At 39.5% G+C, this 20,547-nt stretch overlaps 1 pseudogene; it reads right to left on the minus strand.

Moving 5' to 3' along the window:
- Positions 1-17,706: 17,706 nt before the first annotated feature.
- On the minus strand, positions 17,707-20,256 carry LOC137221547 (heat shock protein HSP 90-beta pseudogene; annotated as a pseudogene).
- Positions 20,257-20,547: the final 291 nt, after the last annotated feature.

Raw genomic sequence — 20,547 nt, forward strand, 5'->3', positions numbered from 1 at the left:
TGGTGCACACAGCTAGTATTCTTGTACAACTCCTATAAAAGCCAGCACCTCAGGACTTCCCTGGCAGTCCAGTGGTTAAGACTTTGCCTTCCAATGCAGGGGGTGTGGGTTTGATACCTGGTTGGGGAGCTAAGATTCCACATGCCTCACAGCCAAAACACCAAAACATAAAATAGAAGCAATATTGTAACAAATTCAATAATGACTTAAAAAATTGTCCACATCAAAAAAAATCTTTAAAAAAGTAAAACAGAAAAACGCCAGCATCTCCAAACCAGACTAGGTAGTTCCCTCCCCTTGAATCTAGGCTGGCTTAAGAGACTTGCTTAACTAATAGAATGCAATAGACATGATATTATGGAACTCCCAAGTCTAAATCCTAAGAAGCCTTACAGCTTCCACCCAAGTCTTTTGGAACACTTGCTCTTGGAACCCAGCTGCATGCTGTAGAGAAGCCCAAGCAGCCTGCAGAAAGGAACTGAGCCTCCCCTAAACATCCCAGCTGAGCTTCTAGACAATAGCTGGTACCAACCTGCTTGTAAGTGAGCTATCTTAGAAGTTGAATTACAAACCCCAATCAAGCCACTCCAACCAAAGCTGTGTGGAGCAGAGGTGGATAATCTCTACCAAGTCCTGTCCAAATTACAAGTTCTTGAGCAAAATAAATAGTGGGTGTTGCTATGTTTTTCCTTTTTAATCTGTTAATATGATCAATTGCATTAGTAGATTTTCTGATGTTAAATTCCCTGTGTTCTTGGAATATACTTTTTTAATCTTGATGTAGTTCCACAATTTTGACACTGTACTGAGCATAACCATCGCTGTTTATGGAAAAGTAGATTTGCCAAGCAAATTAATAATGCTAAAAAATGCAAAAAAATGTTTCACCTATTTCAGAAAACTTCAGACATATGGGTAGAACATCATTAAGTAGTCCAGAAGAACTCCTGGCTGGCAACACTGTAAAAGCCAGTTTTCCTTATTTTACACAATTAGACTTTTCTTTAATTTGGAATCCTTAATCCAAATGAGCTATATATATATTTTTACCTATTTTGAAGGTTGCATTTGAAGTTTAGTTTTTCTTTTTTCTTTTTTTGTTTTTTTGGTGTGTGTGTGTGTGTGTGTGTGTGTGTGTGTGTGTGTTTATGATTCAAATTACAGACTTGATTAATGGTATTCCATTTAGAAAATAACCAAGGCTTCACTAATCTGAAGTACTCAGAGGCGGAATTTTCTCTCTCTCACTCTTTCTCTCTTTGTCTTATCTCACTGAGTGTTTTACTTAATGCATATAATCAGCTGTTTACATAAAAGTGGAGAAACACAAATGAGCCTTGAAAGTCTTTGAAAATGAAAAATTAAAAGAAGGAAAGTAACAAGGCAGACTAGAGGCTTGGGATTGCTCTAGTCTGAAAACTTATCAGGTGAAAAGATGTTTTTCTGCTTTTTCAGATACAACAATATTTAGGAGAGGCCGTCCCAGCCACCCCTCACTCTCCAGCTTCTACCCCAGGCACACACACACACAGACACACACACACACACACACCCCCTGTCTCTGTCTCTCTCTCTCTCCTATACTTCCCCACCACCTCTTCAGTGACTCTCTTTTAACCAGTTCTCCAAAGCAATCTTTCTAGGGTGGAACCAGTTCTCCAAAGCAGATTTTCTCCCCTCCTTCTACCGTCCTACCACCACCACCTTAAGAAACCTATTTTCTAGGAAAAAGAAAGAGAGAGACAGAGAGAACTTGAAGCCAAAGCAAATTCCATTTCTAAAATTTTTCAATAAAAATGTCCTCTAAAAGATACCTGCTCAGAAAAAGTTACTGAAGTGTCAAACAGTGACAGACCAGCATTTATTGCCAGAAGTGACACAAGCTGAGAGCAGAGCTCCCAGCGGGAAGCTGTCATTATGTAAATGTGCCCGCGTGACAGCCCTCCAAGGAGGACAAATGACTCGTCAGTGACTTCTTAATCAGCCTGTCTCTAGCAATAATAACCTAACCACTGGTCACCTAATTAAAAATGAAAGAAATCAGTGTCTTTTCCAAACACTGAGTTTCTAGAGTCTCAGGTTGCAGACTGTCATGAAGCAGAGAGCTGTCAGCTGTTTGCACTTCATGTCACAGACAAGCAGACCCTTGTGAGGGGCCTCAAGCTCATGTCTGTGATTTGATTATGTTGCCATCATTCAGTTAATGCATTGATCTGGATGATTTGCTGCTATGGGCCCTTAGTCATTTATTCATTCATTCACCAGTTTCACAAGTATTTATTCATTCACAACTATTTATTACAAGCTTACTGTATGCCAGGGGATATATCTTGGGGATATAAAGATGAATAGGACACTTATGCAGCATTTGGCGGATCTCTCTGTCGGGGAAACAGATATAAAAATATTTAACTATGATACAATTTGATCTAGCTGTAATACAGAAAACAAATATATATGTGTATTGCATATTATGGAAAATGCAAAATGGTGGCCCACTGGACAGAACTATTCTACAGGATTTTTTAAAATTAATTAATTAATTATTGTCTGCTTTGGGTCTTCATTGCTGTGTGCGGGCTTTCTCTAGTTGTGGCAGTCAGGAGCTACTCTTCGTTGCGGTGCGCAGGTTTCTCATTGCGGTGGCTTCTCCTGTTGCAGAGCACGGGCTCTAGGTGCGCAGGCTTCAGTAGTTGTGGCTCGCGGGCTCTAGAGCACAGGCTCAGTAGTTGGGGTGCATGGGCTTAGTTGCTCCGCAGCATGTGGGATATTCCTGGACCAGGGCTTGAACCTGTGTTCCCTGCATTAGCAGGCGGATTCTTAACCACTGTGCCACCAGGGAAGTCCCCATTCTATGGAATTTGAGATGCTTTTATTTGGGACATGTGCCCCTCAGGTTACCAAAGACTCTGACATATCCTATTCTTTTAAACTTAATCCACTTCATTCATTTATGTTACCTTCTTGGTCCTTGTTAAGCACTTGAGTTTCAGATGCTTGTGTAGAGATAGGTCTAACAAGCAGACACCTGCCATGAAATGTGATATTAAAATTTAAGTATTGCTCTTTTAAATGAGTTTTAAAGAAAATTGTGTGTGATGTGTTAAAAAATTCTTAATCACACTTCTCTCAGGTATGGAAAAAAAAATACCTCACCAGCCACCTGTGCTGTGTAGCAGGGAAAATAACCAAATATTTAAAACTAGCCAATCAATAGTATCTCAGTCTGTTTCCATTTTAGTTGTCTTCGTCGCCGTCATCGAAGGGGAGGTTCATTCTCTCTGGGTTCAATGCTCACTCTTTTACTTCTCTTCTCTATGAGCTGCTTCTCTTCAGATAGTGTTAGGGTGTCTTTCTTGACTCTGGAAGGGTGTGAGAAGTATCCTTGGAGCATTGCTGGCCCTCCTGTCCAGTGGCTGCTTGGCTACCTCTGGACCAGTGACTGGGGCAGGACAGCCAGTCCCTGGCCATTTGTGCACTATTCAGGTACAGGCACCACTGGTTAGTCCACGGTCACAGTCACTTGTTCCTGGCTCCAGAGTGTCCTCTCCTGGCAGCCTCCTTTTCCTCACCTCAGCACCTGCTCATGTATAGCCAACACTCTCAGCACTTCTAGGCTACACTAAGGCACTGAAAACTTCTAGATTTCCCAAAACTCATGAATAGATTATTGTGTTAATTGTACCGAGATCAAAGAATGTAGTTTATGCCCTAAGACCTTGTTTGTGATCAATTTAATAAATATTCAATTTGTGGTTGAGAAGAGTATGCTTCTCTAATGCTTGAGTCTATATTGGTGTTCTATTCCTGTGTAACAAACTAACACAAATTTAGAGGCTTAAAACAACATCCTTTTTTTTTCTTTACAACATCCATTTTTAACATCTCACAGTTTCTGTAAGTCAGAAGTCCGGGCATGGGTTCTCTGCTTAGGGTTTCACAAGTCTGAAATCGAACTATCCACCAGCAGTGTTCTCATCTGCAACTCAGGGGCTTCTTCCAAGCTCATGTGGGTTGTTGGTAGAATTTAGTTCCTTGCAGTTATAGAACTGCATTTCTCAGCTGACAACAGCAGGCCTCATTTTCTTACTGGCTCTTGGCCTGGGGTTGCTCTTAGCTCCTTGAGCCCACTCTGCTCCTAGCCATGTGGTTTCACACATGGTAGGTTATTTTTTAAAGCCAGCAGAAGGGTATCTCTCTCCAATATGACAAGATGGAGTCATGTATGACATAATGTAATCAAGGAAGTGACTATCCCATCATATTCAAGGGCCCTGCACCTGCTTGAGGGGAAGGATTATATAAGATGTTTACCTCAGAGGTGGGAATTTGGGGACCACCTTAGGAGTCATCCTACCACAGAATATGAGTTTTTATAAATGTTGATTAAATCCCACTTTTTAACCGTTATTCAAATCTCCCTTATACTTACATGTTTTGGGTCTGCTTTACCTATTTTAATCACTAATACAGTTGTGTTAATTGTGAATTTATTTCTACTTGTAGCTCCATCTTTTTCTTTTTTTCTACTTTATCTATTCTGAGAACATTTATTAGGTGTAGGCAGTTTAGAATTATATTGACCCTCTTTAACTCTAATAATGGCTTTTGTCTTAAAATCCATTCTGTTTGGTATTAATACGTAATGTTGAATTTTCATCTTGCTAGGATTTGCCATGTATATATATTTTTAATCTCCACTCTGTACCTTATATGTTAGGTGTATATCAGTTATCTATTGCTGCTTACTATACTGCTCCAAAATTTAGCAACTTCTTACAGCAACCATTTGACTTGCTCATGATTCAGTCATTTAGGAAAGTGAGTTAGATGCAGGGGGTTCTTCTGCATTATTAGCATTATTCTTGCCTAGTGCTATTCACGTGGTTGCAAGTCATCTGGCCATTTGACTAGAGCTCAATGGTTTAAGATGTCCTCACAGGCCTGGCAGTTAGTGTCAGCTGTTGATTAAGCTACTCTCTTTACACAGTCTCTTATCCTCAAGGAGGACGCTTGGGCTTCATCATATAGTGTTGACAGGGGAAGACAGAGAGCAGAAGCTGCAAAGTCTCTTGAGGACCAGGCTTGGAAATCCACATGTTCCTTCTCTAGTACCCCTGCTGTGCTCAGTCATTGGCTGTGAGAAGTCAGAGGGTGTGTGGCCTCAATGTGAAACTTTTGAAGGTCCAGAGACGTGTCAGTCAATGACGCTCCTCAGAGCAGGTCCTTTGAGGTATGAGTCTGAGCAGTGCTCCTTCATGGTCACCACATAGATATGGTTTAATATCATAATTTAAAATATTTCAGACTTTTGCTATTAATGAGAAATCTTGTTATGGACTTCTGTTTTCAGTGGTTGTGTTTTCCTCTCACATGTATCATATAAAGCATTCAAAGCATGAAAGAATGAAGATATAGCTATTGGATATAGATTAACCATTTAAAAACCAATTGCTTGAACTATTGGTCAATTAACTCACACAGAAAAAGATAAATTTGTTTCCTGATTTTTGGTAAAATTCAAGTACACTTTTCTTCTAAACTATCATTAAGACAATGTAATTATGTAGTAAAGATCTTAAAAGACATTAAACCAACAATTAACTTCTGCATATTAACTTTGTTTTTCAGCTTAAGGGTGTAGTCTACAGAGTAATGCTCATCCCGATTCTCTCCTTTCTGAAGCACAGCCCATGGCCTCTCAGTATTTGTCTTCCCTTCTTCAATTTTTTTTTGCTGGGCATATGGCTGCTACTAATGAAGACTAGTTGTAGTTGTGTAACTCAGTTCTGGAAAATGGGATATTGATGAAAAGTGATATACATGACTTCCTGATGAACACTCTTCTCCTCCTGCTTTTTTTCTTCCTACTGGCTTAATGTTGACAAGAGAGTGGAGCTGGAGCAGCCATTCTGGATCATCAAATGATACCTGCATGACGTGGTTGACAGAGCAGCGAGATAAAAGAAGCCTTGTGCTCGCATTCCAACTCTAGGTCATAGGTGTGGGCATTTAGATGAGAGAAAAACAAAATTCTATCATGTCTAGGCTATAGTTATTTGGGGATTTCTGTTATTAGTTGCTAAAGTTAATCCTAAACATCTTTCATATGTTTGTTTGGTTTGCTCCCCATTTTATCCCCAGCATCTGTTATGGTACCTGAAGAGAGCAGAACTACGGGAGGCAGCCACCCAGCAAGAGAAATATGATGGACCTTCCCCAGCTGTAATAATATGAGTTGAAATTAAGGACAAAACCCTTATCTGGCATACAACATGCACTCAATAAATATTTGTTGAAAGAATTAATGAATTCATTAATGGCAGGGGGCTGCCATGTTTTAGAACCCAACATCATACCCGTCTAGAAGATCTCCTCCTTCTTACATTAGTTAGCCAACTGCTACCAATCTTCCAAGATCCAGCTTAATTGTGACTTTTCTGTCAAGCTCCCCCAGCTTTTCCTGGCATTGGGTAGTGCCTGCCTTCCTGGTAGTAAATATCTCTGCCTCTCTTACATTTACCTCCCTTACCTCCCATCATATTGAAACTTCAAACTTTCTTCTTCGTGTTCTTAACAGCCAACGTGATGTTTGGAAGGATGGAGGAGAAGCAAGGAAGTAATACTTCTAAACATGCAAAAAGTCATATAGGACTTTCCTCTGAAGATTTAGGAACTGGATTAATCAGTGTTCTCTAGAGAAACAGAACCAATAGGATGTGTGTGTGTGTGTGTGTGTGTGTGTGTGTGTGTGTGTGTGTTTATATAAAGGGAGAGATTTGTTTTAAGGAATTGGCTTATGCAATTGCAGGGGCTGGCAAGTCTAAGATCTGCAAGACAGGCTGGCAGGCTGGAGACCCAAAGAAGAGTGGATGTTGCAGTCTCAAGTCTGAAGCAGAATTCCTTCTTCCTTAGGGGATCTCAGTCTTTTCTCTTAAGGCCTTCGACTCACTGGATGAGGCCCACCCACGTGATGGAAGGTAATCTGCTTTACTCGAAGTCTAATGATTTAACTGTTAATCATACCTAAAAAATATCTTCACTGCAACATCTAGATTGGTGTTTGGCCAACAACTGAGGTACCATGGCCTAGCTAATTTGACATAAAAAGTTAACTATCACAGGAACCAGAAATAGAAGTGGGTTTATTCCATAATTTTAAGTTCCAATACTACTATTTAGATGACAACTGCCAGGAAAGTTGCATGTATTACCAAGTGTCGTAGCAGGTCATCATGAAGCCAGAAAAAACGACTGATTATGACAATGAGAGAGAAGATCCTACAGAAAACAATTAGAAATATAATCAGATGTGTTTAGTAACTTCAAATTCATTATTACTGTTTGCATGGTTAAAGAAAGTTCACTCTCAGAGAGCATTTGCTATGTAACAAAATTAAGCGAAGCTTATGTGAAAAAAGATCCCTGGGGGGAAAACTTCCTGCTTCTTTAAAATTAATTTTATACATATATATAATTTAATTATGATACTTATATATTTTTTTCCCAAATTGAAATAGGTTTTTTGTTTTTTGTATTATTTTTTTACTCTGGAAACCTCAAGATGGCAACGTTTTACTTTGGAAGAAGGTGTTCAGTGCCAGCGGTAGAGTCCTGCTTTTCAATTCATAACAGCACCCAGGAGTCAGGCTGTCAATAGGGGGAGGGGAATGGAGATAAGCTGGTAGATGTGTTTCGAAAATTTCTGACCTCTTACACTCCTCCCTAATTTCCCATCCACAAAGACCTCTGTAAACTGGCAGTTCAGGTAAATAGTTTCTCTACAGCAGCTGGTCCCCAACCTTTTTGGCACCAGGGACTGGTTTCATGGAAGACAATTTTTCCACAGACGTGCGTGGGTGGGCAGGAATGGTTCGGGCGGTAATGCGAGAGATGGGGAATGGCAGATGAAGTTTCGATGGCTTGCCGTCTGCTCACCTCCTGCTGTGCGGCCCGCTTCCTAACAGGGCCACAGACCACTACCAGTCCGCGGCCCAGGGGTTGGGGACCCCTGCTCTACAGTCATTATAGAAACCAGTATTTTATTCTAGCTGCATTTGTACTGCTCCAGCTAAATAGCTGATTTTTCTGTTCCCAACACACCATTTATGCAGAAACAATTTTTATTTTTCATCTAGGAATTAGGCAGTAAAGAGTCAATATTATAATAGTGCATTAGTGTCAGCCCTTGCTTGGGCTACTGAAACGGCCTTCTTCTTGTCTCCTTAGGGCCTCTTTTCCAAACTTCACATCATGTCCCTCTCCTATCCCCAACCATCCAGTGGCTTCCCATTGCAACTAAAGTAAAATCAAACTCCTTGTTGTGACCTGCATGCTCTACAGGGTCTGGCCCTCCCCACTTCTGTGGCCTCATTGTCTATCATTCTCCCTCTTGCCTGCTCACTTTGTTCTAGCCACCATGGTGTTGCTGTTCCCTGAACACTGTGAGCTTGTTCTACCTCAGGGCCTTTGCCCTTCCTGGTAGTCTGATTTTTACATGACTCACTTCCTCCTTCTAGTTCCTTCTCAAGTATCACTTTCTTCAGATAGGACTTCCCTGATCACTCTCCCTCTCTCCCTCACCTTAGCCTTCCCCTGCTTTATTTTCCTTCAGTGGAAGAATAATACCACCTAATAATTGATTATCTGTCCTCCTCAAGCAGAATATAAGTTCTATGGAGGGTTGGGACTTTGTCTTGTTTACTCCTGTTTCCCTAGAACCTAGTCTGATTCATATTAGGTGCTCAATAACTAGTTGTTGAATGAATGAAAGAATAAAGCAAAATTCAGCCAATCTGGTGTCTTTATTCCATCTCTTTTATATGTGGCAGTGTGCCAGATACCTAGAAAGTAGCAGTATAAACCCTAATGAGGCAGTCTTATTGACACTAACACATTGGGTTTTTTTGACATACATGATTCTCTATTTTTTAAATAGATATTTGATTTTAAAAAGTCTCCCCCAAATTGTCACTAAAACAAAAATGATCAGATAAATGATAGCAGTTAGATGTCTTTAGTATTTACATAATTTTTAAAAAACAAAAAATTAGCACCAGATTTTCCTATAATAGATCTGTGAAATTAATTCCTTTTTAATATATATTTTTAATTGAAGTATAGTTGATTTACAGTGTTGTGTTATTTTCTGCTGTACAGCAAGGTGATTCAGTTATACATATACATACTTCTATTTTTTTTTTTTTTTTTTTTTTGCCGTATGAGGGCCTCTCACTGTTGTGGCCTCGCCCGTTGCGGAGCACAGGCTCTGGACGCGCAGGCTCAGCGGCCATGGCTCACGGGCCCAGCTGCTCCGTGGTATGTGGGATCTTCCCGGACCGGGGCACGAACCCGTGTCTGCATCGGCAGGCAAACCCAATATACATACTTCTTAATATTCTTTTCCATTATGGTTTCATCATACCATATTGTCTATAGTTCTCTGTATTATACAGTAAGACCTTGTGTTTATCTATTCTATATATAAAAGCTTACATCTGCTAACCCCAACCTTCTACCCCATCCCCCACACCAACCCCCTCCCTCTTGGCAACCACCAGTCTGTCCTCTATGTCTGTGAGTCTGTTTCTGTTTTGTAGATAAATTCATTTGTGACATATTTTAGATTCCACATGTAAGTGATATCATATGGTATTTTTCTTTCTCTTTCTGACTTACTTCACTTAGTATGATAATCTCTAGTTGCATCCATGTTGCTGCAAATGGCATTATTTCATTCTTTTTTATGGCTGAATAATATTCCATTGTATATATGGATCTTCTTTATCCATTCATCTGTTGATGGACATTTAGATTGTTTCCATGTTTTAGCTATAGTGAATAGTGCTGCTATGAACATAGGGGTGCATGTATCTTTTTGAATTATAGTTTTGTCTGGATATATGTCCAGGAGTGAGATTGCTGGATTGTTGGCAGCTCTATTTTTAGTTTTTTGAGGAAACTCCACACTGTTTCCATAGTGGCTGCCCCAACTTACATTCTCACCAACAATGTAGGAGGGTTCCCTTTCTGTGGAATTAATTTTTTTTTAAATTATTGGAGTATAATTACTTTACAATGTTGTGGTAGTTTCTGCTGTACAATGAAGTGAATCAGCTATATGTATACATATATCCCCTCCCTCTTGGACCTCCCTCTCACCACCCTGCTCCATCCCACTCATCTAGGTCATCACAGAGCACCGAGCTGAGCTCCCTGTGCTATACAGCAGGTTCCCACTAGCTATCTATTTTATACATGATAGTGTATATATGTCAAACCTCATCTCCCAATTCGTCCCACTCTCCCCTTCGCTCCCTGTGTCCACATGTCTATCCTCTACGTCTATGTCTCTATTCCTGCCCTACAAATACGTTCATCTGTACCATTTTTCTAGACTACATATATGGGTTAATATACAATATTTGTTTTTCTCTTTCTGGCTTACTTCACTCTGTATGACAGGCTCTAGGTCCATCCACATCTCGACAAATGATCCAATTTCGTTCCTTTTTATGGCTGAGTAATATTCCATTGTTTATATGTACCACATCTTCTTTATCCATTCATCTATCGTTGGACATTTAGGTTGTTTCCATGTCCCAGCTATTGTAAATAGTGCTGCAGTGAACATTGGGGTACATGTGTCCTTTTGAATTGTCATTTTCTCAGGGTATCTGCCCAGTAGTGGGATTGCTCGGTCATATTGTAGTTCTGTTTTTAGTCTTTTAAGGAACCTCCATACTGTTCTCCACAGTGGCTGTATCAATTTACATTCCCACCAACAGTGCAAAAGATTTCCCTTTTCTCCACACCCTCTCCAGAATTTACTGTTTGTAGATTTTTTGATAATGGCCATTTTGTCTGATGTGAGGTTGTATCTCATTGCAGTTTTGATTTGCATTTCTCTGATAATTAATGATGCTGAACATCTTTTCATGTATATATAGGCCATCTGTATGCCCTCTATGGAGAAATGTCTATTTAGGTCTTCTGCCCATTTTTTGATTGGGTCGTTTGTTTTTTTGTTACTGAGTGAAGTCAGACAGAAAGACAAATATCATATGGTATCAGTTGTATGTGGAATTGAAAATATGATACAAATGAACTGTTTCCCTAGTGGCTGCACCAACTTACATTCCCACCAACAGAGTAGGAGGGTTCCCTTTTTGTGGAATTAATTCTTAAATGAAGCTAAATTTACTGAGAAGTTATTCAAGTTACCAAAAAGAACTTGTCACCTATGTCAAAAGAGGATCTGCATTACTAATCATGGGTGATATTTTGTCTGCAAAACAACTCTAAGGCATAGAATATTTAGGCTGCAAAAAGAAGAGTGTAAATAATTAAGATGTAAATCCAATTATGGCTGTCCCCATTACAGTTCTTTTTTTTAGTAATAGAAATATACTGTCTCCTCAGTTTATAAATGAAATTGCATCCAGATGCAAGCAGGTGGAAGAAGTTCTGAAAAATTCTTGGTAAATAAAAAGCAATTCATTAAACATTATTCCTAGTAATACAATATTTGATTCAGTTTTGCAACTACATAGAATCCCCAAATTCAAAATATAATAATATAAAGATATTCTATTTTGAAAAATATTAAGATAACTCCCTAAATTTTTGTAGTAACAATAAATAATCTTTAAGCTAAAATATATTAAATACCTTCTTCTTTGAATTGGAATTAGGAATTAAAAGAAGTAGGGCTTGTTTTTTTCATAGTAACTTAATGAGTCTTCCTGTCTGTTATTTTTCTAAATGCTCATTAGCTTAATTCTTATTTATTATTTTAAAAAATCATTTTGATTTGATCATTTTTTTCACATTATTATATTATAATCAATGATAATCTATATCTATTGCTATATCTATTAAGTGTTTACAATGTGCTAGGCACTATACCTAGCATATTCGAATTACTTAATTAATACTTATGGGCTAGCCTTGGAACTCAGTCCCCATTTTTATTACATTTTCAATGGAAAAATGGATTCCAACTTTAAAAGCACTGACTTACAAATGAAGTATTTTAATACGACGTATTTATAAGTGACTGAATTGGGTGACTGCAACTTCTAATGAATGGAAATCTATGCAGCCTGACAAAGTGAGTTAAATCAGAATAACCTTTGTGTGCAGGAAAATGTAGAAGCTCTTTCACATTTTATTTCCAAATAGAATTCTTGGCATTTGAAGATATTACGGCTGTCAACATTGTCTTCTGCGTATATGCAAAGCTACAAAGTCTGATACATGCACGACTTGCAGTTACTTTCACAGTAAGCATCATCCATGTGAATTCAACCTGTTGACTGTAATGTGGCAAAGTGCTTTACTAGCAATGCCCCTCTACCCTCGGTGCTAAAGGTTGCCTTTGCTCAAATAGTCACACCATCTCAGATTGCCACAGCTGCCTGGGTATTCTGCTGCTGCTCTGTGTACACATCTGCGTCGGTATGATTCAGTGAAACCTTGTTGGTGTTCTTCCGCTCACTCTTGCCTTGACTCACCACAGGCTAGCTCACTGTAGGAAAGTCATTTTGATGGAGAACCCCAAATGTCCTCAAAGTGATATGATAAGATGGAAACTTATTCTTCTGGCATGCCAGGCTGAATATACTGGACATCTGTGGTTTATACTGTTCAGCATCTATTTCCCTATATCGAGGTAAAACCATGCTCCTTTAGGGGAACCACACTCTTCTATTGATGTAGCCGAGGCCCGTGATTCTGCTGGGGCTGAACCTTCTTCTGGAGTCAGTGGTTGGTATATGACATATGAGAGCAATATGCCCTGGCCAGAGAGACTAGTTCAGAGGTAGACCTGAGGCCCAAGCAGGCCAGTCACAGCCATAAATATCAGTTTAGGACTTTCTGCCAGAACCACTGTGAAAGAGAAACTGTCGTTGTTTTCTGGGGTCGCTAAGCCTAGACCTTCTAATAGCTATTCTGCCACCACTTGAGATCAGCCTGAGAATGAAAGCAACATGGGGGTAAGCCAATTGGGAGGTGGAAAATATACAAACTACATTGTTTGAGTACCTAGATCTAGCTTCACCTGAAGCCAGTAGTGAACCCTAAATACTACACTAGCTTAAGTTACATTAGCTTAAGTTAATTGAATTGGTTTCTGCCCTTTGCAACCAAAAGAATCCTGAATAACACAATGGGAATGACCACAGACTGAATCTCAAGAGCAGTTTTATGGCTGTATTTGCCTTCCCAAAGAGGTAAACGGTCATTTTGAGGACTTCAGCTAACATGGAGGAGGCCGCAAAATCAACTGTTGACATGTTCCTGAAGATCAGCAAGTGTGTTGCATGTTCCTGGTGCTGTGTTTTGGAATTCTGCTTTGCTGTCCTTTATACTTTTCATAAAACTGGAGAGGCAGAGAGCAATAATCTGGGAAGTGCTGGTGCTATATCATCTTGCCAACTCTATAATCTTGAAACAAATCTTAGTATTTGGTTGAAAAATATAGTAATTAATAAACAGAAGAGTTCCCATGTGATGGACATGCTTTTGAATTTAGGTTTTGCTCCCCAGATCATGGTCAAGTCACTAACCTCTCAGCCATAGCTGCCTCATATTTAAAATAGGAACAATAATAGTCCCGCCTAATAGGGCTTTTTAAAATAAAATTAAATGGGTTAATTTAGGTAATAAGCTTGGAACAGTGCTTGGGTATAATAAGTACTCAAGGATTTCCCTGGTGGTTAAGAATCCGCCTGCCAATGCAGGGCACAGGGGTTCGAGCCCTGGTCTGGGAAGATCCCACATGCCATGGAGTAACTAAGCCCATGTGCCACAACTACTGAGCCTGCGTTCTAGAGCCTGTGCTCCGCAACAAGAAAAGCCACTGCAAAAAGAAGCCCGCACACCTCAATGAAAAGTAGCCCCCGCTCACCTCAACTAGAGAAAGCCTGAGCACAGCAGCAAAGACCCAAAGCAGCCAGAAATTAATTAATTAATTAATTATTTTTAAAAAGTACTCAAAATACTTTAATATTAGGCATCACAACATATGGCCCCAGAATGGAACCCTGAATTCTCACATCATGACACCATCCTCATCATTTTCTTCAGCCACATCTGGACATGGTCTGACAGCCCAAGGTACAAACACAAGACCCTAGGCTAGACCTTACCATGTTTTCAGTTTCTTGTAGGTTAATGCTTAATACAGAAAAGCAACAAACTATGACTACTGTATCAGGATTGTATTCAGCCTTGAAGAAATTTCCATTTTTCTATGTTCACTTAGACCAGTTTGTATGATATGAAATCAAATTGGCAAGAACTCTGCCTAGTAAAAAAAGACATTTTCTTAGACCACATATGCCTTTAAACATTGTTATTTAAAAATTTGTTATTTCCTGGCAAAGATATGATTACAGCATTACAAGGAAGATATTGTAGTTGCACAATAGGCTTCGTTCAGCTCTCTTGAAGCAAATATAATAGATGTCTAGTGTAAGTACAACCACATGTTATAATGGGAAATTAAGTAAAGTATGTAACATCTGAAATTGGTCAGAAAATCAGAGAAAGTTTGGCTTTTTGTGCACATTTTTAAACCATTCTTTTTTGGCTTGTATTGCACAATATGAGCTTCTATTACAGAAACGAAATTATTAGAGAATGAAAATAAAGCATTAAAATAATTTAGTGAAGACTTTTTTACTGAGGTAATTCATCTCAGTTTCAAGTAAATAATTACCACATCTCTCACTTTATGGCTGCTTTTAATACTTTTTCTGCCTCTTTCTTTATTTTCAGATGGTCAGCTATCAAATGTTACAACGGTCAGAATGCTTGAGTCTAGAAGCTACCTCTTTCAATTTCTTGCTTCTATTCTGCAGTGGAGAGAGGAGTTAGATTTTCTCTAAATTAACAGTGAATAGCCTCTGAGAGTCAATTTTCTCATGGTGAATTGGATGATCTTAGCATAAAGTGTTTACGATTTTTCCCCCCCGGATATTCAAAGGCTGCTTGTTGCTTACTTCTTGTTTTCTCAACCATGTCCAGGTGAGGATGTGACCTTTGGTTAAATGAAGTACTTTTATAACTAATTTTAAATTTCAGGGACTTTTTATACAGCTAAGCTCTGCACTTATGCATAATTTATTTTCCCTTGCTCACTACCTTGTTCGTGACCTTTCAGTGAGGGTGTTCAGTGTCAAGAGGAACAAATCCATATTCTATATTTTGTATTAGTTGTTCTAAACTGACCCCCTCTTCCTTCTCTAGCCAATCCAAGACAATCATTGGCCTTACCATTGGTTCCTAAATATACCCTGCTTGCTCTTGCCCTTATGCAATATTTATACAGTTGAGTTACATTTTCCAACATGTCTCAACCCTCTCATGTTCCCAAGCCATCTCACAGCCTAATGTTTCCATGACGCTAACTCTGGTCCATGTGAATCACTCCACATTCTAATTGTCTATAACTGCATAGTCATTCCCATGCATTGGGGAGCTGATCAAATACTACCACTTATTTTTCTCTATTTGGGAGAATACATGTTTATTATCTCTAAGTATGTTACTACCTGCTTTGAGCAATTGTACATTCCTTATTCAGTACAGAGAAGAAAAGAATATTATTGTCTCTTTTTACATTCTTCCCATCATCTTGTCTTATGTCTGGTAGAAAGGATATGACATTATTCAGTGAGGGATGATGGAGAAGCACAGGAAGGCTGGTGATTTGAGCAAACTTGTCGACCTTTCTTTGTTCATATCTTTGTTTCTCCTGGCACAAGCTTTCTTTGTTTAAAGGTGTCTGGATGTTGTCATGCTACCTCGAAGTGGGTAGGAAAAAGTGATTCCTTGATCAGTCACATACACCTGTGAAGGGATTTAAAGGAAACTTGGCCTCCAAGATCTAGTTGAATACACAGAAGTTGAGAGATAAGGTCCATCCGTACACAAAAGGTGGTTTCAGGCATTTTTTTTTTTCAGATAGAGGATTTCTTGTTTCAAACATATGGTCCAGATATATGACTAATATAGTTCTCTAATCATGAAGGCTTCATATTTCCAACTACAAAAGAACATCTTTTTATAATTCTGTTATTCCCACCTCAATCTTTATGTTTTATCAAAGGGAATCTTTTCCAATATGTTTCTTCTCTGTTCTGAAACCACTTTGTTGGAAAATTTGCTCTATTTATTTTTGTGCATTCCAGAGGAAGGTTATTTTACTCTTATTCTAACCACTTGTCAATGAGTCACATAAATCCCTTGGGTTTTCCTGACCCAAATTCCAAGTGGTTTTTTAAAATCTCATAAAATGGTAAACACTTATTAGAGATGAACAAAATCCTTCCTGGAAGTAAAATTTATGTCATTAATTGGATAACCCAACAGAGTCCCCACTTAATAATTCATGGAACCCAGCAAAAGATTCAAAGGTATCTGGGTTGTTTGGTTACAACTGGATGCTAATTACATAAGGTCAGAAGAGCCTCATTTCAGCCCAGTTAGTTTATGCTGATGAAATTTCTGTTCTAAACATGTACACTATTTTTTTTGCTGTAGGCAGTGACCTCAATGAGCCACCTGCTCTGTCAGGAAGGAAGAAAACTCAGTGGCAACCTCACCACTGTGAGTGAAGTTTCAAAGTGAAGAGCTTACATTTCTGTAGATGCAGGGTCAGTGTATGTCAAACCATAGTCATTTATTTCTAAATAATCTCAGAAATTAAATATCTCTATAATGGTGTGTTCCAGTTTATGTTGACCCATGACCTTTCTCTTCCTGGTGCTATAGCTAGTTTACAAAATGACACAAGGCATCAACCTGCCATATTTCATTACCTATACTCCCACACATTTCCCCAAAGCTTCTTATAAAGGAAAGTTAATTACAGATCTAACTAACTACACGAAGCTGACACATATAACATATAAAAAGCTTTTTGTTGCCAGATAAATGCTTTCTCAGCTGTAGTCATATTGAATGGCAAGTGGTGATACCCAAGAATGGCTAATTACAGGTCTGATTCCCAGTGGCTTATGGTGAAGCTGTGTTCTGGACTCACCTCATATTTCAATGCAGAGACATAAATTTGAATTAGATAAAACTTCTTACATACCTATTACAGCTAAAAACTTACATTTCATGACTCAAAAGGGCAAATGATTAGTATAAACTGCATTTTATATTTAAAATACATTAAATAACAGGATAACACTGGCATTTGACATTCTTGAAATTTTATACAAAGAGATATCTGATATTTTCTCACTTACTTCCCACCACTTTCTTGTGAATAACGTGTTCCTTCACAAGTTTTTGGTGGAGACTTGAAAGTTTGAAGGAAAAATGTCATATAAGAGGAAAGTTTTAAAAAATAACCCAAATCTTTATTCTGTTCTGGTTAAAGAAACTTTTAGGATCCTATTATTCTGTGGATGTCTGGTGGAGAATTACTGTTTCTAACTATAGTGTTTAGATTGTTTATGTTTTCACTTCCTACTCTCCAGTGTCATCACTTCCTACTCTACTTGTCCAAGTGTTCATTTATTCTTTGGTTGTAGAGGATTGCGATTCAACAATCATAAAGTAGGCCAAGCTTCTCATAATATTAATTTTCAGTGGGGCCACATGTGAAAGCTCTCCCATGGAAAATGTGTATGCCTTGTTAAGAAGAGGATCTAATTGCAAAAGCTTGTTCTATCACCAATTTCGGTGTTGTTTTTTTTTTTTGTATAAAAAACCTGCATCATCTTTATTTTGCATACTTTAATTTCAGAACAAAACAAACAAAAAAACACAATACACAACATTCAAACCCCATGTCCAATGTGGAAAGGGATAGGGCTTGAGGCCCTTATATCCTGCTTTAGACAGAAGGACAGAAAGAAAATCACTAGACATCAGCAGAAGGAACCAAGTAGGCCAAGGCCACTGGGGCTGCTGCTGGGGGAGCCATGGGGACATTATACAGAGGGAACAAAGTCTGCAGGTAGAAATTCCTAATCTACTTCTTCCATGCAAGAGGCATCCTCATCACCCTCAAGGTGGGGGCGGATCTCATCAGGAACAGCAGTACTGGGCTCCTCTGCTGTCACTTCATCTTCATCAATGCCCAAGCCTAGCTTGATTACGCGGTAGATGCTGTTGGAGTGGGTCTGGGGATCCTCAAGCGAGAAGCCGAAAGAGAGCAGTGCAGTTTCAAACAGCAGCACCACCAGGTCCTTGACGGCCTTGTCATTCTTGTCTGCCTCTGCTTTCTGCCGCAGGGTCTCCACAATGGGGGGGTCAGGATTGATCTCCAGGTGCTTTTTGGCCATCATGTAGCCCATGGTCGAGTTGTCCTGAAGTGCCTGGGCTTTCATGATGCTCTCCATGTTGGCAGTCCAGCCGTAGGTACTCGTCACGATACAGCAGGTTGAAGACACAAGCCTATTGGAGATTGTCACCTTCTTCACCTTCTTATCCAAGATCTCTTTCATGAATTTGCAGAGGTTCTCAAACTTGGCCTTGTTCTCCTCCATCTTCTTCTCCTCCTCATCCTCAGGAAGCTCCAGGCCCTCCTTGGTAACCGAGACCAGACTCTTCCCATCAAATTCCTTGAGCTGCTGCACACATTACTCATCGATCAGCTCTGTCATGTACACCACCTCGAAGCCCTGCTTCCGCATTCACTCTACAAATGCAGAGTTGGCAACCTGCTCTTTGCTCTCACCAGTGATGTAATAGATGGACTTCTGGGTCTCCTTCATGCGAGACACGTATTCTGAGAGAGAAGTCATCTCATCTCCAGACTGGGAGATGTGATAGCGCAGCAGCTCAGAAAGGTGTCGCCAGTTAGTGGAGTCCTCATGGATTCCAAGCTTTAGATTTTTAGAGAACGCCTCATGGAATTTCTTGTAGTTCTCCTTGTCTTCTGCCAGCTCCGAGAAGAGCTCAAGGCACTTCTTAAAAATGTTTTTATGAATGACCTTCAAGATTTTGCTCTGCTGGAGCATTTCTTGGGAGGTGTTCAGGGGAAGGTCTTCAAAATCAACCACACCACGGATGAAGTTGAGATATTCTGGTATTAACTCATCACAGCTGTCCATGATGAACACATGGCAGACATAGAGTTTGATGTTGTTCTTTTTCTTTTTGTTCTCAAAGAGGTCAAAAGTAGCCCGACGAGGGATGAACAGCAATGCTCTGAATTCCAACTGACCTTCTACAGAGAAGTGCTTCACTGCCAAGTGAGCTTCCCAGTCATTTGTAAGGCTCTTACAGAACTCTCCATATTCTTCCTGGGTGATGCCATCAGGGTTTCTGGTCCAAATGGGCTTGGTCTTGTCCAGTTCTTCCTGATCAATATATTTCTCCTTGATCTTCTTTGTCTTCTTTTTCTTATCCTTGCCACTATCATCCTCCTCATCTGAGCCCACATCTTCAATCTTAGGCTTCTCCTCATCATCTTTATCTTCCTTGTCTTTCTCACATTTCTCTTCCTCTGCCTCATCATCACTGATTTCCTTCTCACTTTCCTTCTCCAGATAGAGTGTGATGGGATAACCTATGAACTGTGAGTGCTTCTTCACCACTTCTTTGACCTGCCTTTCTTCTAAGTACTCTGTCTGGTCTTCCTTAAGGTGGAGAATCACTTTGGTACCCCACCCAAGGGGCTAACCATGGTCAGCACGTACAGTGAAGGAACCCCAGCAGAAGACTCCCAGGCATACTGTCCATCATCATTTTGCTTTGTGATCACAACCACCTTCTCTGCCACTAGGTAGGCAGAATAGAAGCCAACACCAAATTGCCCAATCATGGAAATGTCCGCACCAGCCTGAAGAGCCTCCATAAATGCTTTAGTACCAGACGTGACAATGGTTCCCAAATTATTTACAAGATCAGCTTTGGTCATGCCAAAGCCTGTGTCTACCAGAGTCAGGGTGCGCTCCTGGGGGTTAGGAATGATGTCAATTTTCAGCTCTTTACCACTGTCCAATTTGGAAGGGTCTGTCAGGCTCTCATAGCAAATCTTGTCCAAGGCATCAGAAACATTACTGATCAACTCCCGAAGGAAAATTTCCTTGTTGGAATAGAAGGTATTGATAATAAGAGACATGAGTTGGGCAATTTCTGCCTGGAAAGCAAAAGTCTCCACCTCCTCCTCTCCATGGTGTACTTCCTCAGGCATCTTAAAGAATAAGAATCGCAGATACTAGAGAGCTGAGCAGGCAAGGACTTACTCAACCTCACTCGCCACAACAGGGGTGGACGGGGGTGACTCAAGAGCTCGGGTGTCTTTTTGACATTAATTATTCCATTAAATTTTTTCAAACCAATTTTTCAATAAGCAATACATGCACATAGAGTTTTAAGAGTTATAAAAATTACATACAGTGAAAAGTAAGCCTCCTTCTTACTCATCTTTAGGGCAACCACTGATACTAACATTTTTGTATCCTGCTAGAGATATCCTATGCATATATACACACATAAAAAGTCCATCCACTTTTATATACAAACTTCAGCATAATATATTTACATATTTACACCTTGCCTTTTCATATAACAATA

This window comes from Pseudorca crassidens, chromosome 3 (genome assembly GCF_039906515.1).
Source record: "Pseudorca crassidens isolate mPseCra1 chromosome 3, mPseCra1.hap1, whole genome shotgun sequence".
Classification (NCBI taxonomy): domain Eukaryota; kingdom Metazoa; phylum Chordata; class Mammalia; order Artiodactyla; family Delphinidae; genus Pseudorca; species Pseudorca crassidens.